Consider the following 23,643-nt stretch of genomic DNA (forward strand, 5'->3'; position numbering starts at 1 on the left):
ATGCCAGGCGCCCTGCTAGATGCTTTCCCAAGTACCATCTTGAATCCTCAGCAGAGCTCTGTGGGGTAGGCTCTATTATCCCTGCTTTATAGATAAGGCCCATAAGGTTCGCAGAAGGTGACGTGCCCAGGGTGTGAGTGCAAGTCTGTCTGTCAACCCCGCTGCAGCTTTCTGCAGCACAGAAACTGGTCCAGCTCTTCAACTGATTAGAAGGCTGTTTAGGAATCAGCCACGGGTCTCTGTCACATCCCAGACCATTACAGATCTCCGTGCTGCTGGAGGGTGGCCACCTGCTCTTGTCTGGCTCTCCCACCATCTAATCCCTAAGCAGGCCTGAGAGAGAGGAAGGAAAAGGGAACACGTGGCCCAATCAGGAGCTTGGACCCAGGTCACCTGTACCTACCATGTTTACTTGCACAGTCTCTTCACCCTCTGCACTTATTCTGAGGGTGCATGAGCTTGGCCATTATAAACCAAGGAGATAAACTTATTTATTAGCTGCTGTGGGTCCTACTCTGTGCCTTTCCTGCTCACAAAGTCTCTGTGAGGCAGAGAGCAATCCCCGTTCCACAGAAGCAGGAACGAGATAGAGGGGTCATGAATCCAGCCACACAGCTAGTGGTAGTCAAGCCAGGATTCAACCCAAGGCTCCCAGCCTCCACAGCTCATGGGATTTCCTTCAAATCAGAGTGAATAGCTTAGCACTATCCTCTCTTGGTCCCTCACGAGTGAGTTCTCATGTGTGGTTGTTTAAAAGTGTGTGGCACTGCCCGCTTCGCTCTCTCTCGGTCCTGCTCCTGCCATGTAAGACGCCTGCTCCTGCTTTGCCTTCCGCTGTCAGTAAAAGCTCCCTAAGGCCTCCCAGAAGCAGACACTGCCATGCTTCTTCCTGCAGAGCCTGTGGAACTGTGAGCCAATTAAACCTCTTTTCTCTATAAATTACCCAATCTCAGGTATTTCTTTATAGCAATGTGAGAGCGGACAAATACACTTGTTTTTGATGACCTTGACAGTTTTGAGGAGTACTACTCATGTATTTTGTAGACAACCCCTTAATTGGGATTTGTCCATTGTTTTTTCATGATAAGACTGGGGTTTTGGGTCATGGAGAGGAAGGTCACATCATGTCATTTCAACACATCATGTCAAGGGTACATACTAGTAATATGTCACTGTTGACATTGACCTTGATCATCTGGTTGAGGTAGTGTGTCAGTTTCCCCGCTGTAAAGTTACTTTTCCCCCTTCCCATACTGCATTCTTTGGAAGGAAGAGAACTATGTGCAGCCCACAGTTAAGGAGTAGAGAGTTATGCAGTCTTCCTTGAAGGCTGGGTGTTTTGTTTTGTTTTGTTTTTTAGATGCAGTCTTGCTCTGTGACCTAGGCTGGAGTGTAGTGGTGTGATCTCGGCTCACTGCAACCTCTGCCTCCCAGGTTCAAGTAATTCTCCTGCCTCAGCCTCCTGAGTAGCTGGGATTACAGGCACCCGCCACCATGCCTGGCTAATTTTTTGTATTTTTAGTAGAGATGGAGTTTCACCATGTTGGCCAGACTGGTCTCAAACTCCTGATCTCAAGTGATCCACCCACCTTGGCCTCCCCAAAGTGCTGGGATTAGAAGCGTGAGCCACTGCGCCCGGCCAAGGTTCATTCTTACACTTAATAAAAATATACATATCAGACAGTCTGCTTGATGATTTATATTTTTTGTAGCTAAGGTCTTGTCAGATCTGAGTAGAGCATCATGTTTTTTAATAATAAGAGCTAGCTAGCTTTTATTAAGGGCTTACTCTGTCCAGTGCTGTTCTAAGCAGGTCACATACTGTATTAATTTACTTAATCCTCACAACTACCCTCTGAGGTGGCAACTATTATTATCCCCATTTTGCAGATGAGGAAACAGAGCCCCAGGGAGGTCAGATAACATGCCCATATAGCTAGAGAGTGGCAGAGCTGGGGGGAACCCTGGCGGTCTGGCTCTAGAGCCCATTTTATAGCAGTCACCTCTGCCCACCCTGGCCTGGCTAGGACTCAAGGCCAGAAACACACCATTCTCTGATCTCCTGCAGGGAAACAGAGCTGCCATTATCCCAGGAGGCAAGGCTGTCCCAAGAGCATAGACCAGTGGTAGGATTGGCTGCCAGCTTCTAGGTGTCGCCTCAAGGCTCCTTGTTGCTTCTATTATTATTCTAATAGTTCTGAGCTAGGCATGAGGTAATCTGAGCTTTTAGACCTTGGCCTTTTCGCTGAGGTTTGTTGTTAGGCTTCAGTTTTGTCATCTAAAACAGCACTGTCCTTCTAGAGTTGCTGTGAGGACAGGAGAGGAGTCTGCCAAGCACTTAGCAGGGGACTGGAGGGCAGAAAGCATTCAGTGATGGGGAGAAGAGGGAAGCTCACAGAGCCTCGGTCCACGTGGCTCAGCTCTGTGCTGGAGCTGCGATGCGGTCAAAAGACCATGAAACAAAACGTGATTTCAATATAACTCAAGTCTTTCACGTGTGTTTCTCACACACCAGTAAGTGAACATAGCCCTTCGGAAGACTGCACTTGATTCTCACGGTGGCCATGTGAGAGTCACAGTTCTTCTTGCACGTCCCCCTCCGTCTTCTCCCACACATAGCTCTCACTTGCTGCAGGGGCTCCCGGTCTGGCTCTCAGTTTCCATTTCCTCTGATTTTTATCTCACAGATGGCTGGCAGGGCGGGGATCCTTCCTTGGAGGGTGGGCTCCAGGAGGAACTGAGGAGAGGGTAACCAGGACCCTCATTAGGGACCACGGGGGTGGGAAAGGTTGGGAATTCGCCAGGCATTTTTATCCCATCACGCGAATCATTCTTTCTGGCAGAGGAGAAGGTGCCGGTGTTAGTACCACCAACTGTGGCTTAAAATGACAGAAATCTATTCTCTTACAATTCTGGAGGTTAGAAGTCAGAAATCAAGGTGGTGGCAGGGCCACACTCTCTCTAGAGCCTCCAGGAGAGGGTCCTTCTGAAAAAAGAAAAACTTCAGCTGAATTACATTTAAAGGAGTTTAACTGAGTTTGATTAAATGAACAATTTGTGAATCAGGCAGCCCCCAAATCACAGCAGATTCACGGAGACCCCAGTGCAGCCACATGGTGGAAGAAGATTTATAGACAAAGGGAAATGATGTACAGAAATTGGAAATGAGGCACAGAATGGCCGGATTGGTTATAGCTCAGTGTTTGTCTTATTTGAATGTAGTTTGAACACTAAGCAAAGTATGAATGGTTGAAGTATAGCCTGTGGGATTGGCCAAGACTTAGTTATTGTTACAGGTGCATACTCCTAAGTTAGGTTTTCAATTTTGTCTGACTATTAAGCTAGGTTACAGTTTATCCACAAGGACTCAAATATAGAAGTATAGAGTCCTTCTCAGGACATAGTTTGCTTTAACACTTCCTTGCCTCTTCTCAGCTTCTTATCATTTCTGGCATTCCTTGGTGTTTCTTGCCTTGTAGACCCATCATATTCATCTCTACCTCCATCTTTTTTTTTTTTTTTTTTTTGAGACAGAGTCTCGCGCTGGAGCGCAGTGACCGGATCTCGGCTCACTGCAAGCTCCGCCTCCCGGGTTTACGCCATTCTCCTGCCTCCGCCTCCCGAGTAGCTGGGACTACAGGCGCCCGCCACCTCACAGGGCTAGTTTTTTTGTATTTTTTTTAGTAGAGACGGGGTTTCACCGTGTTAGCCAGGATGGTCTCGATCTCCTGACCTCGTGATCCGCCCGTCTTGGCCTCCCAAAGTGCTGTGATTACAGGCTTGAGCCACCACGCCTGGCGTCTACCTCCATCTTTATGAGGTCTTTTCCCTGTGTATTTGTGTCCAAACTTTCCTCTTCTTATAGGGACATCAGTCATTGGATTAGGGACCACTGTAGTTGAGTATGACTTTATCCTAACTTGATTACATCTGCAAAGACTCCATTCCCAAATAAGGCCACATTCACAGGTTTGGGGGCCAGGATATACTCTTTTGGGGAACATAATTCAACCCAGGCTGTAACAGTGTCATATTATTCAGATAAATTCTGAGCTAGCCCATTCCCCGTCTAACATCTCCAAACCTGGTTCCCTTAAACCGTTGAGCTTGTCTGCAACTCTTATCCAAATGAAGCTGTGAGGAGAGCTGCCCTGCTGACCAATGGCAGGGCCTCCCTTCTGGCTCCAGGCTCTGCACTGAAGTGCAGTGGCCCAACCAGATACTTGCCCAATGCCGTGGGGGAAGCCAAGGAGGGCATAGCCAGTAGGAAATATATTCTCCCGAAGTGATCACTTTTCAGTTTTTTAAAAAAAGGTAATTAAGGGCCGGGCGCGGTAGCTCACGCCTGTAATCCCAGCACTTTGGGAGGCCGAGGCAGGCGGATCACAAGGTCAGAAGATTGAGACCATCCTGGCGAACACGGTGAAACCCCGTCTCTATTTTAAAAAATATGAAAAAATTAGCCGGGCACGGTCGCAGGCGCCAGTAGTCCCAGCTATTCGGGAGGCTGAGGCAGGAGAATGGCGTGAACCCGGGAGGCGGAAGTTGCAGTGAGCCGAGATTGCATCACTGCACTCCAGCCTGGGCAACAGAGCAAGACTCTGTCTCAAAAAAAAAAAAAAAAAAAAAAGGCAGTTGATATGTTTTAACGGTATATGTCAACTTAATGTTTTATTAAGATTATGAGGGAAATTTTTTCTTCTATGAAGAATCAATGTGAAGTTATTGTTAAAATATCAATCGCTATGTCATATTAGGAGATAAAAGAGGAACTATTCAACAACTGAAGCTAGGAAAACATCCATATGGAGAAGAATGAAACTGGGCAATGTCAAAGCATGTCTTCCTTGTTTATCTTGGTAGAAAAGATAGAGGACTGTCTTTCTTGGAATAAAGAAGGGAAGAGGCCAGGCATGGTGGCTCACACCTGTAATTCTAACATTCTTGGAGGCCAAGGCGGAAGGATCACTTGAGGCCAGGAGTCTGAGACAAGTCTGGGCAACAAAGCAGACCCCCTCTCTCCAAAAAAAAATGTTTTAAATTGGCTGGGCATGGTGGCATGTGCCTGTAGTCCCAGCTACTCAGGAGACAGGAGGATTGCTTGAGCCCAAAAGTTCCAGGCTGCAGTGAGCTATGATTGAGCCACTGCACTGAAGCCTGAGTAAGAGAACAAGACCTGTCACTAAAAAAAATTTAAAAAGAAAGGAAGAATTCTTAAATTAGGTACAAAAAAGTACCAACCAAAAAGAGAACAGATGTATACATTATATTATTATTATTGACTATATTAACTATATTATAAAATTGAATATTCACATTCTCTATGACTCAGTGTGTGCATCAGGATGTATATATTGGAATACCCTTAGGAGCTCTGTAGATATCAGCAAAAACAAACAAAAACAAACCAGAAACATCCCAGATGTCCACTGACAGGTAAATGAATAAACAAATTGATATATTCACACTGTAGAATATTACACAATTAAAGCCATGAACTACAACTACATGCAACACTGTTCTTACAATGTAATTATATATAAACTACCTACAACATAATACCTTTCTATCAAGTGTTCTTCATTTATTTATTTTTGAGGCAGGGTCTCACTCTGTCACCCAGGCTGGAGTGAAGTGGTACAACCTTGGCTCACTGCAACCTCCACCTCCCTGGCTCAAGGGATCCTCCTGCCTCAGCCTTCTGAGTAGCTGGGACAGCAGGCACATGCCACCATGCCTGGCTAATTTTTGTATTTTTTTTGTAGAGATGGGGTCTCACCATGTTGCCCAGGCTGTTCTCTAACTCCTGGGCTCAAGCAATCTTCCCACCTTGGCGCCCAAAAGTGCTGGAATTATAGGTGTGAGCCTCTGTGGCTGGCCTTCTATCAAGTTTGAAAACAACTAAAACTAAACATTTATTAAGCATTACATTAATCAAATATAATTTAACATTAATTCAAGATTAATTAAGGATAACACTTATTTAACTACTTTTTAAAGGAAGAAAATTATTAGGACAAAATGGAAGTAAAGGGGTAAAGGGAAGCACACAGGCAAATGTAAGTTATTGTTGATATTTTAGGCCAGGTGCAGTGGCTCATGCCTGCAATCCCAGCATTTGGGAGGCCAAGGCTGGTAGATTACTTGAGCCCAGGATTTTGAGACCAGCCCAGGCAACATAGAGGAGAACCCTCCTTTGCAGAAAAGGATTAGTGTCCAGCTAGCAGAGAAACACTTGGCCAGGTACTTAACAGGTACTTAACAGGTTCTCCCTGATGTTAGTGGAAGCTCTCCCCAACACACATGCCCACTCAGCCAGAGGAGAAGGCAGCAGGAAGGAGGCCCCCTGAGTATTGTGACTACAGAGATAGCCTGCCCCTGCAACCACACCCACACACTGAGGTTTCACCAGGGCGTAGGGGAGTGGTGGTTAAAAGACAAGAGAACAGGCAGATATTATTATCTCCAAGTGTTGCTCCAAAATAAGAGCTCTGACGTGAGGTCCCATTTCCATCTGTCCCCTACCCCATTCTACTCCCAGGTATAAGTTGCTTACCAAGATGAATAATGAGGGTTCTTTGCAGCTGGTAAAATACTTTTTTAAAACATCGTCACATTTGGTCCTCCTTAAAAAACCCGGTGGGGGTGGTTATCATGGTTACCTTTATTTTGCTAGAAGAAAAAACCGAGGCTTGGAGAGGCTCAGTGACTTGTCTAAGGTCATAGACTTGGAGGCAGAGCTGAGAGGAAGGTTTCTGACTCCCTCTTATGCCATGTTCCTAGAGGGCGTGCTCAAAAACATGCTGTCTCAGAAGGAAGCAGCCACTACCCAAAAGCAGAATGAGAGGAAAGGAACAAGGGCCACGTCTGGTCCTCACCAGCCAGTGGAGAAACGGTGGTATTGGAAGGAGATGTTTAGAGAGTGGCCCTCCTGTTACCTGATCCAAAGGCCAGGACTGAAGGAGCTATGTCCTAGAGCAGCAGAGCTCTGTTAATTTGTTGTCTGTGCCTTCTGTACAATATCCCTTGATGCCCCTAGATATGCTGCTTTCTCCAGTGAGTCTAGGGAAGGAACTCCGAGGGATCATTTCACTGTCATTAAACAAACAAACAAACAAACAAACAAACGTTTAAAAGGGATACTTCAAAGTTTGATGCTCTAGTTGTTTTTAATCAAGTAGAGATTGCTCATTGTAAAAGTAATTTGGGATAATATAGTCAAATAAAAAGTAGGAAAAAGAGTCACACCACCCAGGGATAATCACTTGTCCATCACCACCTTATCCCTGGCAGGGAATCTGCAGACAACATAGCACTGTTACCTCCCTTTGAGGCCTCAAATAAGTTCTAACAGAAAGAGGCTGTTTTTGCTTAGGATGTAGGAAGCTGCAGAATAAAGAACAGAACTCCCATCCAAACAGTGAGAAAAAGATATGTAATCTACAAATCATACCTTTTCTTGAACCCGTCAGAGAGCTGAGGTCACAAGGCAATGAAATGAACTGAATTCCAAAGAGTAACTATCCAGCCTGAGAAGAAATAGGGAACAGGGGCTATTTTACCTTTGCTCAGGATTGGCTACATCATTTACAGATTTACAGGACCCAGTGAAAAATATGGGGAGCTTCTGAGCACGGGGCACTGTGTGACTGCACAGCTCGGATACCATGAGGTGGGTCCTGTCTTTGGCAGAGAACAGAAGGAAGTGGCCACCATCAATGTTGGTAAAAAGGAAGGAACTCAAATGTTTTGGATTCCCGAAGGCTGAGTATAGACTAACATATCAATTTATTTATTTATTTATTTATTTATTTATTTATTTATTTATTTATGAGACGGAGTCTTGCTCTGTCACCCAGGCTGGAGTGCAGTGGTGCAATCTTGGCTCACTGCAACCTCCTCCTCCCAGGTTCAAGTGATTCTCATGCCTCAGCCTCCCAAGTAGCTGGGATTACAAGTGTGTACCACCATGCCTGACTAATTTTTTTTTTTAGATGGAGTCTCACTCTGTCACCCAGGCTAGAGTGCAGTGGCACGATCTCAGCTTACTGCAACCTCTGCCTCCCCAGTTCAAGCGATTCTCCTGCCTCAGCCTCCCAAGTAACTGGCATTACAGGCCTGTGCCACCATGCCTGGCTGATTTTTGTATTTTTAGTAGAGACGGGGTTTCGCTCTGTTGGCCAGGCTGGTCTCAAACTCCTGACCTCAAGTGATCTGCCTGCGTCAGCCTCCCAAGATGCTGGGATTACAGGTGTGAGCCACTGTACCCGGAGTGTATCAGTCTAGAATGACTGGGAGCCCCAGACAGAAGGGGAGTTTGTCACTACAAGCCCTTTTCCATGGGCCTTCACTAGCTGCTCACAAGAAAGAATGGGGATAGGGCAAGAGCCCCATGCTTGATGGTGCAGGCATTCAAGATGATGCAGGCAGCCCTACACCAGGGTGTAGCCAAGAAGTGGATGGGGACTCACTTCCAAAGACTCCACTTTCATCAAATAAAAGCATCAAACTAGAAGAATGGCAGCAAACACTTTCCACCCCAGAGCCACAGGTGTAGAAGCAGAGTCTGGCTGCCTTTGGGAAACAGTAGGAAACTCTCATTCTACATTGGCGAGGGCAAAGATCCACTGCTTCTGGGATAAGAGTCAAAGCAAAAGCCAACTTCCCCTGGGAAAACAGGGGTAGGAAAACCTTCTGGACCTAGGACTCTGCACCAATATACAGTGGAGACGTGTGCTATGTTGCTCAGGCTGGTCTTGAACTCCTGGCCTCAAGCAATCCTCACACCTCAGCCTCCCAAAGTGCTGGAATTATAGGCATGAACCACGATGCCTGGCCGGAGGGGCTCTTTTACACCCAAGACCCAGCACAGATTCCAGGAAGATAATGATACAGTCTACCTCCTGAGCATTTAAGAAGCCTTAACTGTAGCATCAAAACATTTTTCCTGGAACTAAAAACATGATTTTCTGATTAAAAACTCAGTAGATGTATTCAAAGAGCTCATGGGCAAAGTGGTGATAAAAGAAAAACTTCAGCCGAATTAAATTTAAAGGAGTTTAATTAGGCAAGGAACAATTTGTAAATCAGGCAGCCCCCAGAATCACAGCTGATTCACAGAGACCCCCGGGGTGCCTCGTGGTCAGAACAAATTTTTAGACAAAAAACGTAAAGTGAAGAGGCCGGGCGCCGTGGCTCACACCTGTAATCCCAGCCCTTTGGGAGGCCGAGGTGGGTGGATCACGAGGTCAGGAGATCCAGACCATCCTGGCTAACACGGTGAAACTCCGTCTCTACTAAAGATAAAAAAAATTAGCCGGGCATGGTGGCAGGCGCCTGTAGTCCCATCCCAGCCACTAGGGAGGCTGAGGCAGGAGAATGGTGTGAACCTGGGAGGCAGAGTTTGCAGTGAGGCGAGATCATGCCACAGCACTCTAGCCTGGGTGAAAGAGCAAGGCTCCGTCTCAAAAATAAATAAATAAAATAAAATAAAAAGGGTAAAGTGACATACAGGAATCAGAAGTGAGGTACAGAAACAGCGAGATTGGTTACAACTCTGTGTTTGCCTTATTTGAAGGTAGTTTGAACATTCAGCAGTCTATGAGTGGTTGAAGTATGACCAATGGGATTCAGTAGTCTATGAGTGGATGAAGTATGACCAATGGGATTGGCCAACACTCAGTTATTGTTACAGGGACATACTATTAAGTTAGGTTTTCAATTTTGTCTGACTATTAAGCTAGGTTACAGTTCATCCACGAAGACTCAAATACAGGAGTACAGAGTCCTTCTGAGGCCATATTTAGTTTGCTTTAACAGTAGAAATATTAATTAGTAGCCTGGAAGATCAAATGGAAGAAAGTCTCAAATCATAGCACAGAACTACAAAAAGGTGAGGGAATATAATCACTATATTATTATCAAAACTTACATATATTAATATAGTTAATTTATACTAACACCTATGAGTTAGCTATTATTACTCACCCATGTCACAGCTGAGGAAACTGAGGCTCAGAGGGGTAAGGAACAATCCCGGGATTGCACAGCTGGTGTTCAGACCCAGGTAGTCGGGCTTCTGTGACTGTGCTGTTAAGTGCTGGTTTGTTGTTGTTTTAAATGTAACTTAATTTTATTTTAAGTTTCAGGATACATGTGAAGGATGTGTAGATTTGTTACATAGGTAAACATGGGCCGTGGTGGTTTGCTGTGCTGTTGTTAATCACATATTTTTGCTTCTTAATGCCCATGCAATTTTGCCCTGATAAAAGACTTGCAGGATTGATCCAGGAGACCTAATTTAAGAAACAGAAATTCAAGAAGGAGAAAAGGAATTGTTAAAGGAAGTAGAGGAATTAAATAAACGATGAAGTTGAGGTGGGAGGAACACCTGAGTCGGAGGTCAAGGCTGCAGTGAGCTGTGATCATGGCACTGCACTCCAGCTTGGGCAACAGAGTGAGACTCTGTCAAAACAAAGAAAGAGAGAGAGAGACAGAGAAAGAGAAAGAGAAAATGCTGCTGTGATTAAAACAGACTTGTGATTTAAAAGGGCTCATTGAATTCCAGCCTGGATTGAGAAAAAAGGCACACATGTAAAAATATCCTGTAAAAAGCCCTCAACTCCCAGGATAAAGAGAAATTTCTATAAGTTTCCAGGCAAAAAGAACAAATGACTTATAAAGGAGTATCAGACCTTCCTCAGGCTTTTCATCTACAACAATGGAAGCTAGAAGATTGCAGAATAAAATCTAATGACAATGAGAGTAAAAAGACCTTGGAATATTAGCCAGGTGTGATGGCGGGCACCTGTAGTCCCAGGTACTTGGGAGGCTGAGGCAGGAGGATCACTTGAACACGGCAGGCAGAGGTTGCAGTGAGATCAGGCCACTGCACTCCAGCCTGGTGACACAGCGAGACTCCGTCTCAAAAAAAAAAAAAAAAAAAAAAAGACGACCTTGGCCTAAGGATCTGGATCTGACACCCAGGCTGACAGGCCTTACCTATCAGGGTGAGAGAATGTTTTCTGTGGATATGATATGGGTCAGAGAGTACTGCACCCACACACTCTACCTGGGGAATTTATTCAAGAAGAGCCTCCATCCAGGCAACACGTGAATCAATCCCAAAGGTAGTATGTGCTTAAAAAATAATAAAGGCCGGGCGCAGTGGCAGTGGCTCACACTTGTAATCCTGTCACTTTGGGAGGCTGAGGTGGGTGGATTGCCTGAGTTCAGGAGTTCGAGACCAGCCTGAGCAACACAATGAACCGTCTCTACTAAAATATAAAAAAATTAGCTGGGTGTTTCGGTGTGCGCCTCTAATCCCAGCTACTTGGGAGGTTGAGGCAGGAGAATCACTCGAACCCGGGAGGTGGAGGCTGTAGTGAGCCAAGATCGTGCCATTGCGCTCCAGCCTGGGTGACAGAGCAAGACTCCATCTCAAAAATAAAAATCAATCAATCAATCAATCAATCAATCAAATGAATCAAAGCAAAAAATCTCAGTGTAGTGAAATATGATAAAAAGAAGAAACAATAATAGTGAGACATAAGCCTAATACATATCTATTTACCTAAATTTAAATGAATACTGATAGAGCAACTAGGAAATTATTCTATAAATTTGGTTTTATGATTGTGGTGGGAGATTTAAAAACACTCCTTTTAATCAAATCTAAACAGACCAAAAAAATAGTGAAATCATAAAGAAATGAAATATTTCATTAACAGACCCAATTATAGTGTTAACTCAATTATAGTAAGTGTAAATATTAATGTTTACAATGATAATAAAGGTTACAATGATAGGAAATGTACTCTGTGTGGCAGAGGCACGTGGCAGCCTTAACTTAAGCGTACCCTGAGAATGACTACAGTCTTAGAAGAAACTGTTTTTGGAGTTACAACCTAAGGAATCTGGGAGTGGCCAACCTGGAGATTCACTCCCTGTGGTTTGAAGGACATCTGAGCTCCTGGCCCATCCTGTGGAATGCAGGCCACATAGGGGATCTAGGCATTTTGTTTTGGGTTAAACGGAGGCTGCTAGGTGCATTCTTTTCACAAAGGGTAGCAGTCTTCCTGTCCAACCCACTGCCACTGGACTGTCCATATTTGTAAATGCCCCCAGTAAACCCTTTGTCTCGTTCGCTCTCTCTGGATCTCTTTTTGGCCCCTCAGACACGGTGCCATTCTTACTAGAGTCAGTCGGGGTCTGGCACAACACCCTATAAATAGAGAGTGAGAATAAGGCTGCTCTCCTGCGTAGAAAGAGACCCCACCATCTCAGGGACACCAAATGCTCCTCTCAGGGAACATTCTTCTGCTCACTGACCTTTAAATCAAGATGAGAAATGACTCCTTTGGTTTGAGGTTTTGTTCTCTGTTCAGAGATCTCTCAGAGAAGTCTTTAAACTATGGCCATCACCTTCCCTTCAACAGAAGTCTGCTTGTTAAATTCTATCCTGAGGAGAGATTTAATAAGGGATAAATGGGGAGAGTATAAATTCAAGGGAAGGGTACCTAAGGGAGTGAGAGAGGTGAGGAAAAGACCCTAAAGCTATTAAAAAGGGTAGTTCTGACCCACCTCAAGCCCAGCTTGCCTGCCTCCCAGGCTGGGGTACATACTCCCGGCCCTTCTCTCTCTGCTCCCATTTCTTCCTGTTCTTCCCTATCTCTTCGTGCCTACATTTCAATTGTTAAGTTAATGGGGGATGGGACAAAGCATTTCTTGTTCCTTCAACCTAATTCCTGAGAGAAGCAGCTGCTACTTAAGAAATTTCTCAAGCTCAGAGCATAATTAAGTGCGACTTTTAGCCCTGAAAAAAAAAAAAATCTGAATTTCAATTTGGGAGCTCCTGAGCGAGCAGTCTCCTTGACATTTGAAAGCTCAAACCTTATCTGGAGCAGCCCTTTGGAGGCTAAAAGACCTTGTTGAACTTGAACCATTTCAGAACCCACCATAGGGTTATTTTTCATTCCTGTTTTTCAATTACACAGCAGCAGAAGATTCAATTAGAATGTGAGGGCTTTTTTTCATTAATCCGTAGAAGCTTAAGTGACCATATTTTACAGAGAATACCGTAAACTAAATATTGCACTGGATCTCTTTCTTATGTTAGTTTTCTCTTGCTATTATTAAAATGCAAGGAACATCAGAACCCAGAAGCCTTAGGGTTCACTCAGGTGTCAAAACCTCCACAAGCATCTCGTCCCACTGCCTCTCTGCTCTGCTGTGACCTTTGAGAGCCTCGGTTTTTCCCCAGCTGCATCTGTTCCTAGCCTCTTCCCCTAGCGCATTTGTATATGTATTACAAGAATAACCTCACTGTGGATGTCAGTATTTTTCCATTATAACAATTGCTCCACTTGGGTGCATTTACACAGACATACCATTTTTAAAGTACAAAAGCATTATGTCAGATATCTTGTACACATTTTTCTCTATCCTTATGCAAACATGTAAGCTTAGTATTGTTATTCCCATTTCTCAGATGATGTTCTGGTTATCTATTGTATCTGTATGTACCATGTTTTGTTTATCCATTCATCTGTTGATAGATATTTGGGTTTGAGAAAGAAAACAACATTTTTGCCGGGCGTGGTGGCTCACACCTGTAATCCCAGCACTTTGGGAGGCTGAGGTGGGCAGATCACCCGAGGTCAGGTGTTCGAGACCAGCCTGGCCAACATGGTGAAACCCCATCTCTACTAAAAATACAAAAATTAGGCAGGTGTGGTGGTGCATGCCTCTAATCCCAGCTGCTTGGGGGGCCGAGGCAGGAGCATTGCTTGAATCCAGGAGGCAGAAGTTGCCGTGAGCCACTGCACTCTAGCCTGGGCAACAGAGCAAGGCTCTGTCTCAAAAAAAAAAAAAAAAAAGAAAAGAAAAGAAAACATTTTTATATGAGGAATGTGAGCCCCCTTTAACTACCAGGCCCAGAGAGCACTGAAATGTGACAGTGTCTGACAGCAATCATTCTCACTCCCCCCTTAAGCCAAGTAATTACCTCTTGAAGCCACTTACTATGCAGGTTCTAGACTAACTGATGCCAAGTAGCCATAAAATGCCCCATGCTAAACACCATAACTCATACTCTACATTTCAACCATGCATAGGCAATTGCTAATCAATGTTGTTTCTGCAAACCAGTGAGAATTCCTGTCAAACAATTTTGTATCCGCCCATTTCTTACTCTCTTTTGCCTTTAAAAACCTGCTTGTAACCAATGCTGAATGGACCACTCCCCAAAGCAACTTGGAAGCCAGCTGCCCTCAACCTTGGCCCAAATAAACTGTCTACATTCATTTTGCCTCAGATTCTTTAGGTCAACGTTTTGTTTCCATCTCTTGCCTATTGCAAATAATTCTGCTATGAACATGGATGTACATTCAAGTTCCTCCTTTTAATTCTTTCAGATATATACCTAGAAGTAGAATTGCTGGATCCTAACAGTAATTCTGTCTAATTTTTTGAGGACCACCATGCTGTTTTCCATGGTAGCTGGACCATTTGACATTCCCACCAACAATGCTCAAGGATTCCAACTTCTCTGCATCCTTGCCATCCTAGTGGGTATGATGTGGTATCATCTGCTGCTTTTGAATGGTAAGTACCTAAGAGAAAAAGCAGCCCCCAATGTGAGGCTCACCTCCCTGGGCTTCCCTTCTCCCTAGGATCTTGGCCCATCAAGTCCTCATTGCCTTTGGTAGTTCCCTAGTACATTCACACCTATTTCAAGAACATTTTGTCCAGCTTAGAGTTGTACTCACTAGGAGTTTGGTTGAAACAAGCCATTGCTGCCCCTTCCACACTTCTGGAAAAAAATATTAATGCCCTAACTCCTTGCATCATGGGGTTCTAAGAAACCTATAAGGTCATTTTCTTGTGTGTGGGTTTTTTTGGTTGTTGTTGTTGCTTGTTGTTTGTTTTACATAGAGATGGGTGTGTTTCCCAGGCTGGTCTCAAACTCCTAGGCTCCAGTGATCCTCCTGCCTTGGTCTCCCAAAGTGCTGGGATTATAGGCATGAGCCACCATGCCTGGCCCTATATGGTCATTTATATGTGGTAATCATTAATGCTTTTGCCAAATATCCATTTTAGTTTTATCCCCTTCTGGGCATATGTCAGGATTGTATTTCTTGGTGTCCTTGTGATAGGGTAGAGCCACAAAGCCAGTCCTGGCCGGTGATTTTCTTTGGCGGATGATGTTGGAGCAGCAGTGTGACAAATGCGTGCCGGTTACTCACTACCTGCAGGGTCCAATTCACAAGAGTGAGGTCCGGTCTAAAGAAAGTGACTTTATTCCAATGTTTAGCTTACGGGAAGTACAGGCTCCTGCCTTAAAGGGTACTGCTTCACTTTTGGGGCAGAAAGCAGGGAATTTTAAAGGGGATTTGGCACGAATGGCATGCATGGGAGGGAATGAGCAGGTGCAGGGTCTATGTGACTCACTTTGGTGCCTTATGTACCAAGTGGTCAAGCTGCTGCCACTGCAAGTTGTAAAGGGGCCATTGCCTCAAGATCCCCTCCGGGTGGGAGACAGTTCCCTCACGGGTGTACTTTAGGTTATAAATTGACTGTTGTCTCTCAGATGATCTCCTGATGGAAGAGAGCTCCCGCTCTGGAGCTTCTAAGTCAGCACATAGGTAAGCTTGCTGTGAAGGGAGTGTCTTCAGGTCTGTGTCCTTCTGCACGCTCAGGGAAATCCATTTACCTTTTGTAGCTCCTGGAGGCTGCCACATTCCCTGGCTCATAGTCCCTTCCTTCTTCAAAGCCAGCCATGGCTGGTTGAGCCTTCCTCATATCACATCATTCTGACACCCACTCTTGTTAACAAAAGACCATGAGGTCCACAGAGAAAGGAAAGGAGAAGACTTTATTTTCAGAGGGAGAAGCAATCATGGATTGAGGAACACAGCTTCTAGGGACAATGGAAGGTATGCGCCCTGCAGAAGGAAGGGGGAGCTTGTATATGTGTCTTACAGGGCCAGCCTTACTTGCATATTGAGCAGGGTTGGGGACATTCTATGAATATTCATGAGGGATGGCTGGCACATACACGGTGGGTAAACATCTATAACATACATTCTATTCACTTTGGGATGGGGTTTTAGGCATTAAAATGAGGTAGAATTTGGCTCTTGATCTCAAAAGGTAAACTGTAGGGCACAAAGACAGTTTGTGCACAGTCTCTATAAGCTAAATGGCTACAACTGGCTTGAGGTCTGCAGCATTTATCAATAAAGAAAGTTTATAAGACCAGTCCTCTGTCGAATCAGAGTTGTGGTGGGGAGGGTGGGGCGACTGGGGACTGGGTATGCAGGAGGCGGGTTGGGGGGTTGGGTCGGCTGGAATCTTGGGGTCATTTGGGAAATTTTCCAGCTGTAGTTGTTTGGGCAGTGCTTTTCAGGAACTGGTTTCTGCTTAATTACAGGAAATAAACCTTATGGCCGTTATCGACACTGGGATTTGTGACTAATCCCCCATCCTGCTGGCCATGAGATTCTGTTTTTGGTGTGTCTCATTTTAGCCACAAGGAGTCAGTCCACTTTGTCTGTTTGTTGGGGGTATATTGTAACACTCTTTTGCCTCCCTCTTCCACATGTAAGGATCTGTTAGGAATGCAAAATGCTCATTCCCTGGTGCCATAAAGAAATAGCACTTGAACATAAATTTAATTCTCCCAGCAAGGCAATTTTTACTTTCTGCAGAAAGGGTACAGTCACCAGCCATCTTGCCATGAGAGTACACCGAACAAAGGAAAAGCAGACATATTTATCCCTTATGCATTTGGGTCATCCTTACTGCTGTGTCCTGCATCCGTTGGCTGGAGCCAAACCTCATAGTCTAAACTGTTACCTGATTTGCTAACAACCTAAAACTTTCTTAAATAGGTAAAGGCAAGGGAGAACAAAGGAAAGGAGGAAGTTGCTTACAAAAGATTTAAAGAAGCAATAACATTTCCAAATAAGGCAGGGGCATAGACTGTTAGCTGGAATGTGCCTGTGAGCATGTCTAACAGCTATATAGGATATATAACTTAACAGAGAGCTATTAGCACAAATCAAGGAGGTTTGAAGAAAGTTAGTCTTTAAAATAAACTATTCTTTCTTTTTTTTTTTTTTTTTGAGACAGTCTCACTCTGTTGCCCAGCTTGGAGTGCAGGTGGTGCGATCTCAGCTCACTGCAAGCTCCGCCTCCCAGGTTCACGCCATTTTCCTGCCTCAGCCTCCTGAGTAGCTGGGACTACAGGCGCCTGCCACCACGCCCTGCTAATTTTTTGTGTATATATATATTTTTTTAGTAGAGACGGGGTTTCACTGTGTTGGCCAGGATGGTCTCGATCACCTGACCTCGTGATCTGCCCACCTCAGCCTCCCAAAGTGCTGGGATTACAGGTGTGAGCCGCTGCACCTGGCCTGAAAGAAACTATTATTTCTAACACTTATGATTTATTTTGTAACAAGAAGGGAAACTTTGAAGAGGAAACTTTTTACTTTCTATAGATCTTTATGATTACATTGGGCCCACCTGCATAATCTAAGGTGCCCTTTCTATTTTAAGGTCAGGAGATTGGCAACCTTAATTCCCCTTTGCTATGTACTGTAACATATTTTCAGGTTTTGAGGATTAGGACTTGGGCATCTTTGGGGGGCCATTATTCTGCCTACCAGGGTCACTCAGCTTGGCCTGTGGTAGGAGATGGTGGTAATAACCATGATAGTAGTGGTGGTGAGGCTCATAGTCCTGATGAGTCTTGCTTGAAGCTATAGTTAGTACCTTCCTGATTTTTACATAGTGGGTGTCCTACATTTTCCAACCTTCCAGAATTGCCCTTTACTTAATCAAAGAAAAGAACATGTTCTGCAGCCAGAGGAATTCTAGCCCCTTTCCAAATTGCCAAGAATTCCTGGAAGCACACCCACCCTCACAGTCACCGGTCTCCTCCCACTTTGCTGCTCCCAGCTTCTCCTGGATCTCTCTGGCTCCTCCATCACAGACTCTGCATACCTTCCACTCCCTCTGAGGTTTTTCCTCCCAAACAGGGACCCTCCCATCATTCTGGAGGCTACCTGGAGAGAACCAGGTTAGAAGGTTTGATTAACTCCACCGAAGGCCTGAAGATCCTTGTAAGGACTTTAAAGTGCAGGAGGGGAGAACTTCATTTAGTACTTAGTACAGAGAACTTCTTGAATCTTTGGTCACACCAGTGTCAAGGGAGGCCTTTACTTAAAGTCTTCCTCCTTGAGCCAAGCTTAAATTCTCTTCTCTGAAGCCCCAGACCTCAAATTGCTCCTTCTAGGACCACCAAAGGAAACAGAAACCCTTAAATATTGACTTTATTATGCAGAGCATTATAGCCCCTTTGGTCTCCAAGAGCTTACTTCAGCCTGATCTCAGGGACTTACCTTTGCATAACCAGAGGGCCAATTAAGATGTTTTTCCCATACAAAAGATACATTATTTCCCAAGATGAATTCTTCTCCCACTCTTGGAATGCACAAATGCTACAGTTGAAAAGTACAACAGAGCAAAAACAGCTCCATTTATTTCTACTTCCATTATTTACCACAGAAACAAGTAGTATTAGTATGTGTGTTGTGGTGCAAAAGACTTAAATTTTATATCACAACAGGCATACCAGTTGTATTAGTCCATTTTCATGCTGCTAACAGAGACATACAGGAGACTGGGCAATTTACAAAAGAAAGAGGTTTAATAGATGCACAGTTCCATTTGGCTGGGGAGGCCTCACAATCATGGCGGAAGGCAAGGTGAAGCAAGTCACATCTTCCATGGATAGCAACAGGCCAAGAGAAAGAGCTTGTGCAGGGAAATTCCTCCTTACTAAGCCAACAGATCTCGTGGGACTTATTCACCATCATGACAATAGCATGGGAAAGACTTGCCCCCATGATTCAATTACCTCCCATGAGGTCCCTCCCATGACACGTGGAAATTAAAGATGAGGTTTGGGTGGGGACACAGCCAAACCATATCACCCATGTGCACACGTGACTTAAATAAAAGAAAAAATACCTATTTCTACTATTTGGGATACATACCTTGATATTTTCCATTCTGTTCAAATTTTAAAATGCTGAACATGATTCACATAGGAGAACAAAATATGCCACCCCAAAATATGACCATAGGAGACCAGATTATGCCACTGTAGGGGAGTGAAAATGACTGAAAATGACTTCCTTCCACCCTTCTAGGTCTCTTGGCTGGGCTATGAATTAAATTGGCATAAGACAGATTAACAGGAGAAAAATCATATTTAATTATGAACATACACACAGAGTCTCACAAAATATGACTCAATAAAGACTGATGATTGGAGCTTATATGGCATCCTGAACTACAGAAGGGAACGGGGCTTGCAGCTTCTGCGGGTGTGGTGGCCACACAAGTTATGAGAGAACGAGGGGAGGAAATGTACGGTGAATAAAGGTCTTCTTGTTATGCAGATAAAAGTCTCCCAGGTTGGCCAGGCAGCAGCTCACTCCTGTAATCCCAGCACTTTGGGATGCCAAGGTGGGCCGATCACCTGAGGTCAGGAGTTTGAGACCAGCCTGGCCAACGTGGCAAAACCCTGTGTCTACTAAAAATTAAAAAATTAGCTAGGTGTGGTGGCATGTGCCTGTAGTCCCATCTACTTGGGAGGCTGAGGCAGGAGACTCTCATGAACCCAGGAGGCAGAGGTTGCAGTGAGCCAAGATCACACCACTGCACTCCACCTAGGCGACAGAGTGAAACTCCGTCTCAAAAAAAAAAAAAAATATCTCCCAGGTAACAAAAGTTGGCTGGAGCCACCCTCAGGAGAATAGGTGGTTTCTGTCTGGATGTGACATCCAGGCTCTCTTGTGTGATCCCAGTTAATCTTCCCTGATGGATGAGATTCCTGGGGAAGAGAATTCCTGGGATTCAGGACCATTGAGTTCCCTTTGGAGGATGGTCTTTAGGTAAGGGGAGCTCAGAGAAAGCCTCTGCCTGTTTCTCTCTTCCTCTGTTCCCCATGTACCCTCAGTTCAATATAATCAGCACACCAAAGCATCATATTCTGGGAGTGGCACTCCCTGAACTCCCTTACCCCTCCCAAATATGCCATTTTGGCATAAGGATTATTGAGCTTGAGCCTTTTTTTTTTTTTTTTCTTGAAAGGGTCTCGCTCTGTTACCCAGGCTGGAATGCAGTGATGTGATCGTAGCTTAGTGCAGCGTCAAATTCCTGGGCTCAAGTGATCCTCCTGCCTCAGCCTTCAGAGTAGCTGGGAATACAAGTGCATGCTACTGCACGTTTCTTCTATTTTTTCTGTAGAGACGAGACCTTGGTATGTTGCCCAGGTTGATCTCACACTCTTGAATTCAAGCGATCCTCTTGCCTTGGCCTCCCAAAGTCCTGGGATTACAGGTGTCGGCCACCGTGCCTAGCTCTAAGCTGATTATTTTGAGGAACAGCAGACACAGGAGAGGCCCCCAAACCAGTATAAATTGCCCTTTCATTAGGGAAATTTACATTTCTAAAGTAACTCTCCATTTGTAAGGATGTCTCCCTCTCTGCACCAGGAAGAAAAAGAAGACTCTAAATCACAAGACTTTTATCAGTGGAGAAGGCATTGCCTTATATCTGCACAGCAAACCTTACCCTTGTTTACTGTACTTTTCCTGGTCACCTTCCCATAAGTTGCCTTGCCCACACCCTTCCACTTTTGTTAGCTAGGGTGTATTTAAGTTCAAGCTTTAGCCACCTCTTTGAGTTACTCTTCCCTGACTTTCTCCCATTTGTATATAAGATCTGCATATTAATAAACTTCTGTTTGCCTTTCTCTTGCTAATATATCTTTTGTAACAGGAGCTTGAGCTGAGAATATAGAAGAGTAGAGGGAAACATTTTGTTCTTCTCTTACACTCACTAAATATTTTTCATGACCTGCTGATAGCTCATAACCTGCACATTTAAAATTATTGCACTAAGTAGAATATCCTTTTATCTCCCCTCCCAGGGCTAAGTATTTGTGTAATGCTTTAGTGTCTACAAAGCATGTTTTAAAGCATACATTATCCTATTTAATCCTTGCACAACCCCAAAATGGGAATAACTTTCCTTTTATAAATGGGGGGAAACGAGGTCTAAAATGTTGGAGCAGCTTGTCAAAGTCATGCACCCAGAAATGCAGACTTTGGATACAAATCTCTGAATCGAAATCCAGGGCTCTTTCACCAAAACCAGACTCCTAGTCCCACTTTATCAATCCCTTCAACTCTTATGGTTTAGGTTAAACTAGACAAAGTAAGCTCTTTTTGTGTAAACTGGATTCTTAGTGCTCACAAAACCTCAGAATTCTTTGTGAGCCTGGAGTTGCCATAACTGTCCTGCCTTCCCTTCCCTTAGCCCAGGTGGTCTGGCAGAGCTGGGAAGGTCTTTGCAGAGTATAAGGTGTGCCTCTTGCCCCGCAGGGCAAGAGGCCTCTGCACCCACCTGGGGCTTCACTGTGGCTGGCCTTGGGTTTGAGCCCTGCCTTTGAACACAGCAGGGGGACACAGTCCCTGCCCTGGGCTGGGAGTAGTTCATTCAGGCTGCTGTAACAAAATACCATAAACTGGGCAGCTTATAAACAACAGAAATGTATTTCTCATAGTTGTAAAGGCTGGGAAATCCCAAGATGAAGATTCTGGCAGATTCAGTGCCTGTTGAAGGTCTACTTCCTGGTTCATAGATGGCGCCGTCTTGCTGTGTCCTCACTTGGTAGAAGGAGTGTTGATAAAAAGAGTCCAACTCTGTAAAATACTTGAAGAGATTTATTCCGAGCTAAATATAAGTGACCCATGGCCCATGACACAGCCCTCAGGAGGTCCTGAGAACTTGCGCCCAAGGTAGTCAGGGCACAGCTTGGTTTTATACATTTTAGAAAAACATTAGTGTATTAGTCCTTTTTCATACTGCTATGAAGAACCGCTTGAGACCAGGTAATTTATAAAGGAAAGAGGTTTAATTGACTCACAGTTCAGCATGGCTGGGGAGGCCTCAGGAAACTTACAATCATGGCAGAAGGTGAAGCAAGGCACCTTCTTCACAAGGCGGCAGGAAGAAGTGTTGAGTGAAGGGGGAAGAGCCCCTTATAAAACCATCAGATCTCATGAGAACTCACTCACTATCACAAGAACAGCATGGGGGGAACTATTCCCATGAGTCAATTACCTCCACCTGGTTTCTCCCTTGACATGTGGGGATTATGGGGAATACAATTCAAGATGAAATTTAGGTGGGGACACAGAGCCTAACCATTTCAATGAGACATCAATCAAATACATGTAAGATGTACATTGGTTTGGTCCAGAAAAGTAGAACAACAGGAAGGGCTGGGGGGCTTCCAGGTCATAGGTAGATTCAAAAATTTTTCTGATTGGCTGTTGGTTGAAAGAGTTAAGTTATTGTCTAAAGACTTAGGAATGCCTGGCATAAGATAAGGGGTTGTAGAGACCAAGGTTTTATCATGCAGGTAAAGCCTCCAGGTAGCGGGCTTTAGAGAGAATAGATTGTAAATGTTTCTTATCAGGCTTAAAGAGTCTGTTCTATCAGTAATTCCAAAAGGGAGGAGGGCATAGGGAGGCAGTCTGACCCCTCCTTCCGATGATGGCCTGAACTAGTTCTTCAGGTTAGTTTTGGAATGCCTTTGCCAAGAGGAGGGGTCTTTGCAGATGGTGCGGGGCTTAGAATTTTATTTTTGGTTTGCAGGAGCAAGGCAACTCCCTGGGCCTCTTCTACAATGGCCCTAATCCCACTCATGAGGGCACAGCTCTCACAACCGAATCACCCCCCAAAAGCCCCCCTGACCCACCTCCGAACACCATTTCCTTGGGGGTTAGGATTTTAACACAGGAATTTTGGGGGAACACAAACATTCAGACCTTGGCACTCAGGAAGCTGGGAAATGACACCAGGTATTGGAGAGGGAAAAATGGCTTTCCTCTACACTTCTAGTTCATTGGCTAGGCTACTAATTACACTGACATTAGACAGATTAACGGGGAAAAACATGTTTAATTACATGCATACACATGGGAGACTCACAAAAATAGGAGAGCCACAGAAGGGCCAAAATAGTGGAGCTTATATAGCATCCTGAGCTATAGAAAGGAACAGGGGCTTGGGGCTACTGGGGGGTTACCTTACACAGATAAAAAGCCTCTCAGGTAATAAAGCTTGTCTAAGCAGCCTTCTTCCTAACACAAATACTTTTACTGAGGTAGACTTCCTTTATAGATGTAGTTTTTTTTTTTTTAAATACAAAGAAAGCTTTTCAGAGCTACCCCTCTGTGTGCAGTTTCTCAGAATAACCAGCTCAACATATACCAATGAAGTATATTTTGGGGCGGCATATTTGGTTCTCCTACAGTAATATTTTGGGGTGGTGTGTCCTGAGCGCCAACACAGAAAGACAAATCATGGTGTCTGAGGACAGGTGAGCCAGCCTGAGGATGAGTGGCTTTCGGTGGGGGCCAGGGGAAGGTCAACTGAATGAGCTGAGGATAGGGATGGGGTATCACATATCCAGGAAATGCTGAGCACCCTGGGGGAAGGAAAGAAAACCTGGGGATTAGAAAGCATGTCTACCAGGTGGAGCGTGGTGGCTCAAGC

This window comes from Theropithecus gelada, chromosome 13, assembly GCF_003255815.1.
Source record: "Theropithecus gelada isolate Dixy chromosome 13, Tgel_1.0, whole genome shotgun sequence".
In the NCBI taxonomy this organism is placed as follows: Eukaryota; Metazoa; Chordata; class Mammalia; order Primates; family Cercopithecidae; genus Theropithecus; species Theropithecus gelada.